This window comes from Octopus bimaculoides, chromosome 9 (assembly GCF_046866305.1).
Source record: "Octopus bimaculoides isolate indiv1 chromosome 9, ASM4686630v1, whole genome shotgun sequence".
Taxonomy (NCBI): Eukaryota; Metazoa; Mollusca; class Cephalopoda; order Octopoda; family Octopodidae; genus Octopus; species Octopus bimaculoides.
In genome coordinates, this window is record NC_142936.1 from 6,691,751 (window position 1) to 6,701,750 (window position 10,000).

A 10,000-nucleotide genomic window follows, 5' to 3' on the forward strand; every position below is an offset into this window, starting at 1 on the left:
GAATAGTAAATACAATCAGAATTGTAAATTCGTCGAGAGTACAACTTGATATATGGACGGAAGATTACGGGCGGAGTTTTACATCAAAGAAGATTCTCGTTTCTCTGCTTCTGTTTAGCAGCAGCACACTAATATACGCCTTTTGAGTATGTATGTATGTATGTATGTAGGTATGTATGTGTGTATGTGTGTATGTGTGTATGTGTGTATGTATGTATGTATATGTGTGTATGTATGTATGTATGTATATGTGTGTATGTATGTAGGTATGTATGTGTGTATGCAAATCGACCCCAGGACTTATTCTTTGTTAGCCTAGTACTTATTCTATCGGTCTCTTTAGCCGAACCGCTAAGTTACGTATATCTGTATATAGGTATGTATGTATGTAGGTATGTATGTGTATATGTATGTATGAATGTATGTGTGTATGTATGTGTGCATGCATATATGTATGTATTCACCACATTTCCAATAAACTCACTCGGGGACAGCACTTCCCTCTCCACTCTAAATAATGATAATGCGTTTTTTATTAACCACGAGTAACCGACAAATAAGATCGAGGTCGGTCCAAAATGGTAGAGGACAGGGTATTGCAGAATTACATTTAAAGATGAGTGAACAAAAGAAATGTATAAAAAATAAATCTGAACAAAGAAAAATAATCCTAAGTTGGTGGTGAGACCCCCTAAAATTATTCGTTAGAACATTACAAAATCCACAGTTACAATGCTGCTGATGCAAGTACTCTAATACAGCTGTCCCTCTCCAATCTACAGTAGCAGGCTCAGAGCAGGCCTGTTCACTCGAACCATGCTTGGCCCGTTTATCCTATTTTCGACAAGTTTGCTGGAGGCAGCTCTTTCTTTTCTACTTAATGAGAGTTTGACTATAGAGGAAGATGCATGTTTTAATCCTTTTCAGTTTACATTATTTACATTTGACGGATATTTGCTCTCATCTTGTTTGTTGCTAACACAACATTTCGGCTGATATACCCTCCAGCCTTCATCAGGTGTCTTGAAAAGGATATAAGTGTACCGCAAGTGGAAAAGGGTTGCGGAGCACTTCTTTAACACTTATCACGACTATCCAATTTAATCGATTTCCACTTCGTGCCACTGTTCATTGTTGCTTGCATTTCTGCCTCTGCTCTCGGCTTTTAACATTACTTCACATATTCCCCCGTGGGTTGCTGCAGGCCATCGTGATAAGTGTTAAAGAAGTGCTCCGCAACCTTTTTCCACTTGCGGTACACTTATATCCTTTTCAGAATTCAGCGGCACACCTGAACTATTAATATAACTAAAAGTGTAGGGAAAAAAATTATATTCAGGTAACACTGTGACGCACCTAGCATCATCTCGTAGCACACCAGTGTGCCGCGGCATACCGGTTGCGGAGCACTGTATTAAAGTACCATTATTGTCTTCGAGTACAGTGCAAATAGACTAATGCATGCATCTGCATACTATCGAGAAACGAGAAAACTTATATAACTCAATCCGACGAAGACAGAACCATGACTTTGTTGTTCCATAAAACCTCTGCCACTCTGTCTCATCCCACAGTTTTCGTTCCCTCGTGTTTTAACGCTCGATACGTAATAAAAAAAAAACACAGCATTAGTGTATTGCGTTCGAGAAAACTAATTTTTCACTTTCCCCACTCAAACGTTTGTTCTCTACCAAACGTTATTGATTTCGCCTCTGTTGTTTATTGACGATTGCCTCTGTCAATCACCGCTTAACAAGATCGATATTCCGCGCTCTCTATATTTTGTATGATGCGCAAAAACGTGTGTCAGAAGCGACAGCTCAATGGTCTACCGAGGACAAATCAGTTCAATTCCGAAGATTAAAGAAACTGCAAATCCCTCAAAACTACTGACACATTAATTTGGCTTCCAACAGGTTAGACACCGTCTGATCTGCAACACAATTGCAATGGATAAATTGATTAGTTGGGAGAAGAAAAAAAAAACGATACATTGAGAAGAACAGAAGAAGTGTCGCGTTTGCAGTTATGGTTGTAAAGGTCAAATAATGATAAGAATTCCATAACTGCAAACTTTGAAATGCGGACAAAAAGTTTTAACATAGCGAACGATCAGTTACAGAAGATTTTTGACAGAATCTGCTATTCGTGAAGCCAAGAAAGAACAGTGATAAGTAATCTAGTGCTAATAAAACATGTCATGAATAAATCTCTATTACCGAATGGCCACTTGCTCTACGCTTTCGTGAGTGGCTGACGTTAACAGCTTTAACCACCATATTGAACAGCCCCGAGCATCAGTTTAAATGCAGTGGAAAGGAAATCGAGCATCTTTTGCATATTGATGTCATCAAGTTGTAAGTTGCATGCGATAAAAATAATTTAAGGAAAGCTGTCATATGGTGCACGAATTCTCAAGAGAGACTTTTGTGTAATTCGGTTTGGAAAACTGTACCGAGGCAACTCTGAGCGGATGAGAATTAATAAAGCCACGAATATCGTCTTAGATAAAGAAACACGGATAAGAAAAGCAAAACAACTATCAACATTTAAATACTCAGCAGATAAGGATATTTATTCTCAACTGAAATCTAAGTGAATTAGGAGAACTAAGTAAGAAAACATAATAATTGATTCTAAAATATTATTTAAAAATATTTCCGAAGGCGGTGGTATTATTTCAGTCGTGTTTGTTCGTTTGTTTGTTTGGCCGTGGACAAGATATCTCAAGAACTGTGCTGGATGGATTCGGATGAAGCTTTCAGGGATGCTTAGCCTCGTGGCTGGCACGAACTGATTAGATTTTGGCATCTATCCGGTACCGGATAAGGGTTCTGGATTATTTTTTCCTGTCTTTTTACTGAATTTTTAGAGCGGTCGGGTTCATTTTTATTACTCTCGTTTGTGAGAGCAGTCTAGTTTATTTCAAAGATTCTCATTTTAAAAGTTATCCCCGGCTAATCGCTGAGAAAACGTTGGTGTTGCCTTGGCGGAGGTTTGTACCCTCTGAGTGCCGTTGTTATTACTATTTTGTTTTTATTTTTTCGACAAGTTTAACGGATTCCCTATATATCGATGGTTGCAAGGCTCTTGTATTTGGGGCTTAAAAGTATGTCGTCTTCCCATAATCTCAAAATTCACCCAAGTGGTCACCGCCGATTCCATTAATTCTATTCGGCAACTGCACGGGTTCACCTCTCGTCTGTTGACCTTCCTACATGTCCGACACAGTATTCCGCAAGAATATTGCCCACTCTACTCTGTTCTTGATTTGCATAACTGATATACTCCCGCAGCGATATTCCTGGAATGGATCTTTCCATGCCCCCCACCTTGTCTCTGAACCAGTTCCTTCTGCTCCGGTTTAGTGGTGCGGAACGCTTTTCTGGTATTCTTTTATTCTTTTACTTGTTTCAGTCGAACTCTCATTCAGACCCCAATGGCCGAAGACTTGCCACACGCTCGATACTCGGAGTACCAAGATATCTGAATCAAACTGCTTTGATCTCTTTCCTCCCCCTCTCTCTCTCTACAGTGATATATATGCATATATATATATATATATATATATATACATATATATATATATATATATATATATATATATATATATATATATATATATATAGCCAAGAGAGGTGTATATCGCAGGCTCCTCTTCAAGCCGAGAGTATAACTACTATATATAGTCTCTCCAGACATCTCTCTAGGATATATCCTTCTCTTCTTGAGAAGTTTACCCCCGTAATTTTCTAACGATTTCATTTCTTTGAAGAGTAATGTTTGACTTTTAAATTTCTTGTAAATTATTTCCCTTCCTGCTGCTTCACGTCTTCTGACGGAATTTGTCACTTGACAGCTTTTAGCACCCGTTCGAGGTAGATGAATATATATATTAGCATGTTTACTATCTTCACTCATTACTTCCATTTTTGTTTAAGACTGTTGGAAAGAAGTGTTGCTATTTATTAGCATATATTTGATAATTATCTCTCTGAAACTGATAGTTTTTTTTATTAAATTAACGAAGTATGTTACTGTTTCGGAATTCCACTTGAGAATCTATGTATTATTTAGAACTTGTTTACTACTTTAGGGTAACATTTATCTGTTTTAGAGATGGACTAACAACAGATATTTATTTGCGATAATAATGTTTAATTTCTCTGTTGTAATTATTCATCCGTCATATCGTTGGTATAGTCAACAACAACTCAGTAATTATTGTCGATAAAAACTAGACAAAATCTCGTCGGAATTTTAGCAGAGGCTTTAAAACAATTCGGGAACAACATATTCTAAATGATGTTTAGTCCTGGAGCGTAACATTTGGCCTACCCTGTGTATTATGCCAACTTGTCTTTATCTGCATCAGTATCTCCATATTGGATCGCCTTGAATTTCTCTAATAGCCACACCTGTTACCGTTACCATAGTGACCCGTAAAGAATTTGGTGTTATAGTTGAAATTATTCCTTTGGGCACTCTAGCACATGTTTTCTATACTGAGCATATCTAGCACTCACCTATAGTCCGTATATATATATATGTATATATATATATATATATATATATATATATATATGTGCAGGTTTCTACATATTGATGTACCTGTGTGCAAGAATGTTAACGTCATTGCGTAAGTGGTAATGTATTTATCTAGTAGTGCATTTACGTTTGTGTAAATAAACGTGTGGGTACACACACACACACACACACACACACACACACACACACACACACACACACACACACACATATATATATATATATATATATATATATATATATATACATACATATATATATATATATATATATATATATATATATATATGCATAAACGCATGTCTGTGTAAGTTTTTATGAATGCACAATTAAATATCTGATATATGTATGTATATATATATATATATATATATATATATATATATATGTATGTATAAATATATGTACATATGTGTGTGTCTGTGTGCGAGCGTGTGTGAGTGCGAATGTGTCTCTGTGTATGTATATGTTTGTATATATCCCCTCATATATACAAAGAGAACGAGCCAAAGTTGGAGAGAAAGCACGATATTCCATTAACGCTATGAGTTCGGAAGTTTCTCCATCATCATCATCGTCGTCCTCTACACGAATATTTACACATGCAAAGCCCATTCTAAGCCTATTTTCTATTTTTCCCAAGTGTCTTCTCTTTAATTTGACAGTTAATTGCATCTAATGAAAAGGAAATGTTACAAGCAAAACTCTAAGTGGATGGTGAAAGAGTTTTTTTGTTTTATCTTAAAATTTCTTTTCATTTGTAGATGACGGTGGGGGTGGGGTAGGGGTGGAGATGGGGTGGGGGTGGGGGGACGTGCACGTTATTTTTTGAAATTATATTTATATTTGTTGCTTCCATCACATGTATGCTACACAGTATGTAATACGTTTCCTCAAATACACGTTCACCTATGCATCTACACATGAAAAACACACAGACACAAGTTCGTTAACGCACACATATATACAAAAAAAAAAAAAAAAAGAAACCACAGACACACGATCACTCACTCACCTATCTAAATATATGCATGGCAAATGAATTAATTTATCATAAATATATGCGTATGGGCGTAGAGGTTCATTTAGCTTTATGCCAGATTTTGTAGAAATAAAAGCATTCATGCGTGACGGTTTTTATACCTATATATAAATATAAGTATATGTGTATGTCATATACATATATTCATGTAAGTATATGTATGTATGTTTTTTTTGCGTAAATGTTCATATATATACGTGTACATGTGTATTGGAAACTTTAGAAAATAATGTATATTTTACTTTTAGCCTTCAATAGGTAAAACGGACTCAAACGTACACAGAAAATCACTCGTTGATAGATATTTATAGATACGTTATAAACCATTTGATTAACTGTCAAAATTGAATTCACTCACAAACACATACAGGCACACACACACACACACACACACACACACACACACACACACACACACACACGCAAGCATATCTACATGTGGTGCGTGTCGGGGTATGCTCACGATTGCTTGCCTAAAAGGTTTCGTTTAAACAAACCATCATATATATATATATATATATATATATATATATATATATATATATATACAGTATGTATATATGTATATATATACACACACATATGTACATACGTATGTATGTATATATATATGTTCATGTGTATATAAATATATATATATATATATATATATATATATATATACCCATGTACCCACAAGTATATTTAGACACTCACAAGTGTGTGTTCAACGTATATATATATATATATATATATATACAATTTTACACATATGTACATAAATACCCACACACTCGCCAATATTTTTGCATAGAACTATATTTGTCTACATGTATATATACGTATGCTTATATGCAAATATACGCATGCATATATACATATATACATATTATATATATATATATATATATATATATATATATATATATATATATATACACACACACATAGCATTCCTCCGAAAACATGGTTGCCTATCAGCAGTGTTGCCTTTACAAAAGGAGCTTTTAGTAAAATTCGTTAATGGCTTCGAGTAAAATAAAGAATGAAACCAATAAACAAACATGCATTGATTTTGGTTCAGGAATTTCAAATATCGAACTGCATTCAGCTAAATTGAACTGTTGTGTCAATAGCTGGAACCTTTGCAATCTCATTTCATTTCTCTTTCTCTTTCTGTCCTTTTCTCCCTCTATCTCTGTTACTCTCTTACTATTCTTCTGTCTCTCTCGTTAGATACATATATGTGTGTGCGGGTATCTATGCATATATATATATATATATATATATATATATATATATATATATATATATATATACATATGTGTGTGTGTGTGTGTGTGTGTGTATGTATACATACATATATGTACATGTATATATATTGTATATATCTATATAAATATGAATGCATATGTATATATACGCATACATATATACGTACCTATATATATATATGTGTAACTCTGTATATATATGTATATATATATATATATATATATATATATATATATATATATATATATATATATATATATATATATATATATGTAAATACATACATGCGTGTTTGTGTGTGTGTACATATCAGAACCATTTTATCAACTCTTAATGTAGAAAGCTTTAGCGGAGGACAAAGGAATGCTACTTTTATTGTCTCTCATATCTTATCCCTAGAACCCGAGGTAGATGCTGGTGATAATCAATGTAATTTGTCATTTTTTCCTAATAATTAGGGATATTTCTATAAGACTAAAAGTATCATTTATTTTTAATTAGATACATTGGCTCATTCGCCCCCCCCCCACTCGATGCAAAATACCCTCTCTTCTCTCCATTTTTCATGCTCTACACTCGTTTTCTGTCTTTCTGGCTCTTTGTCTGTCTATTTTCTTTTCCCCTGTTTGTTTCTATTCCTATTTCGATGAATTCCATTCGAATTTGTTCTGCATATGCGAGAAAACAATTAGATTAACATCTTTCCTGTTATGTATTCGATTACTCAGTATATATATATATATATATGTTTATATACATACATGTGTGTGTATACACTTACATATATGTGTGTGTGTATCTATCTATCTATCTATCTATCTATCTATCTATCTATCTATCTATCTATCTATATATATATATATGTGTATGTATGTATATATGCATGTAGGTATATTACATACCTATACATTCTTTTATTCTTGTTTTATTCTTTCATTTGTTTCAGTCATTTGACTGTGGCCATACTGGAGCACCACCATTTTTAGTGGAGCAAATCGACCCCAGGATTTATTCTTTTTAAAGCTAGTACTTATTTTATCGGCACTTTTACCAAACCGCTAGGTTAAGGGACGTAAACATACCAGCATCGGTTGTCAAACGATTTTGGGGGGACAAACATAGACACACAAACACACACACTTCCAAGTCCACTCACAAAGCTTTGGTCGGACCGAGGCTATAGTAGAAGACACTTGCCCAAGTTACCACGCAGTGGGACTGCTCGAAACCATGTGGCTAGTAAACAAGCTACTTACCACATAGCCACTCCTGCGCCTATACACACACACACACACACACACACACACACACACACACACACACACACACACATATATATATATATATATATATATATATATATATATATATATATGTATATATATATATAGATAGATAGATACATACATACATACATACATACATACATATATACATACAAACATATCTTTATTCCTTTCTCTATGTGTTCCAGCTAAAACAAAGATCCTTCGTAAATGAGAAGTTGTTTTCCAATGATGAAACACAACAGCGATTAGCATATTCACATTCAAATCTGGTGGAACATTAAAAATAAATCCGCTAATCCTCGTGCACATTAATTTTATACAAAATAATTGAACTGATTGAAGCTCTTAGAAAAGTGTTTCTCGACCAATTCTAAACAAATGAACCTCTTTGATTCTTAAGTGTTACTTTTCTGAACTTCAATTACCATGTGATGTCTAAAAAATACTATGATATTTTAACGACTAAACATTATTAGGAATTGTACAAAAAATTGTGAAAGCGAAAGTGAAAGTAAAAATGAAACCAATTTACCACAGGTAAATTATAACAGAGGTTTATAAGGGCAGCCAAGAGTCATGCAGACCCTGGTTGAGAGCCACTGTTATAGAATTCCTTCCGCTGTAGGCACAAGGCCTGAAACTTGGGGAGAAGGAGATTGACCTCAGTTCCCAATTGGTGCTTAGTTCATCGACAGCGAGACGATGAAAGGCAAATTGCCCCCTGGCGGTATTTGAACTCAGAATGTTGAGATTACGACAGTCAAGGAATAAGACATTTGCTCAAAATGCAATGCGGTGGGCTCGAAATTGGGGCTCGAATACTTTTAAAAAGAGTTTCCCTAACCAGTCAGCCATGGATATGTCCAGACATGCACATAGACGGACAGACAGACAGACAGACAGACAGACAGACAGACAGACAGACAGACATACAGGCAGGCAGGCAGACGGAACCTCATGATAATCTGTGAATTTGGAATGTAAACTTTCGATGGATGTCAAAAATGAATCGTTGTTTATCTGATTTATTCTGTGTCACAACCACCTCCATTCCTCCTGATAATACTCTATTTAAATTCTCTCCACGGAACCAGTCGACAATTCGAAATAAAAATAATAATAATAAGAAGAAACAAAAAAAAGCAACAACCCCGGAAAAAATCCTAAAAAAGAATCAAAGAACGCCATAAACCAAAAAAGCACTTTGCAAGTGTTCTTTCTCTTCCTTTGTCGACCACTACCAGCATCATTACATCCATCTTCATCATCATCACTAACTGTTGTTATTATTATTATTATTATTTCAATTATCATTATTATTATTATTATTATTATTATTATTATTATTATTATTATTATTATTATTATTATTATTACTGTTATTATTATTACTGTTATTATTTAATATTATTATTGATATTATTATTATTATTATTATTATTATTATTATTATTATTATTATTATTATTATCTATAATTATAATTGAGAAATATAAAGTATGTTTGAATGCACATGCATGAGCGTATATATATATATATATATATATATATATATATATAGATAGATAGATAGATAGATAGATAGATAGATATAGATGTATACATATATATACTCACAGACGCATATATACATACACCTACATATGTACGTACGTATGTATATATATATATATATGTATATATATAAATATAAATATATATATATATGTATGTATATATGTATATATATGTATGCATGTGCGTGTATGTATGTGTGTGTACATTACATACATACATACATAGTTATATCATATTTCTGTGTTATAAAAAAAACATTGTGTTATAATATTTATCTTTTACTCTTGTGGAAAAACTGATTACTATTATT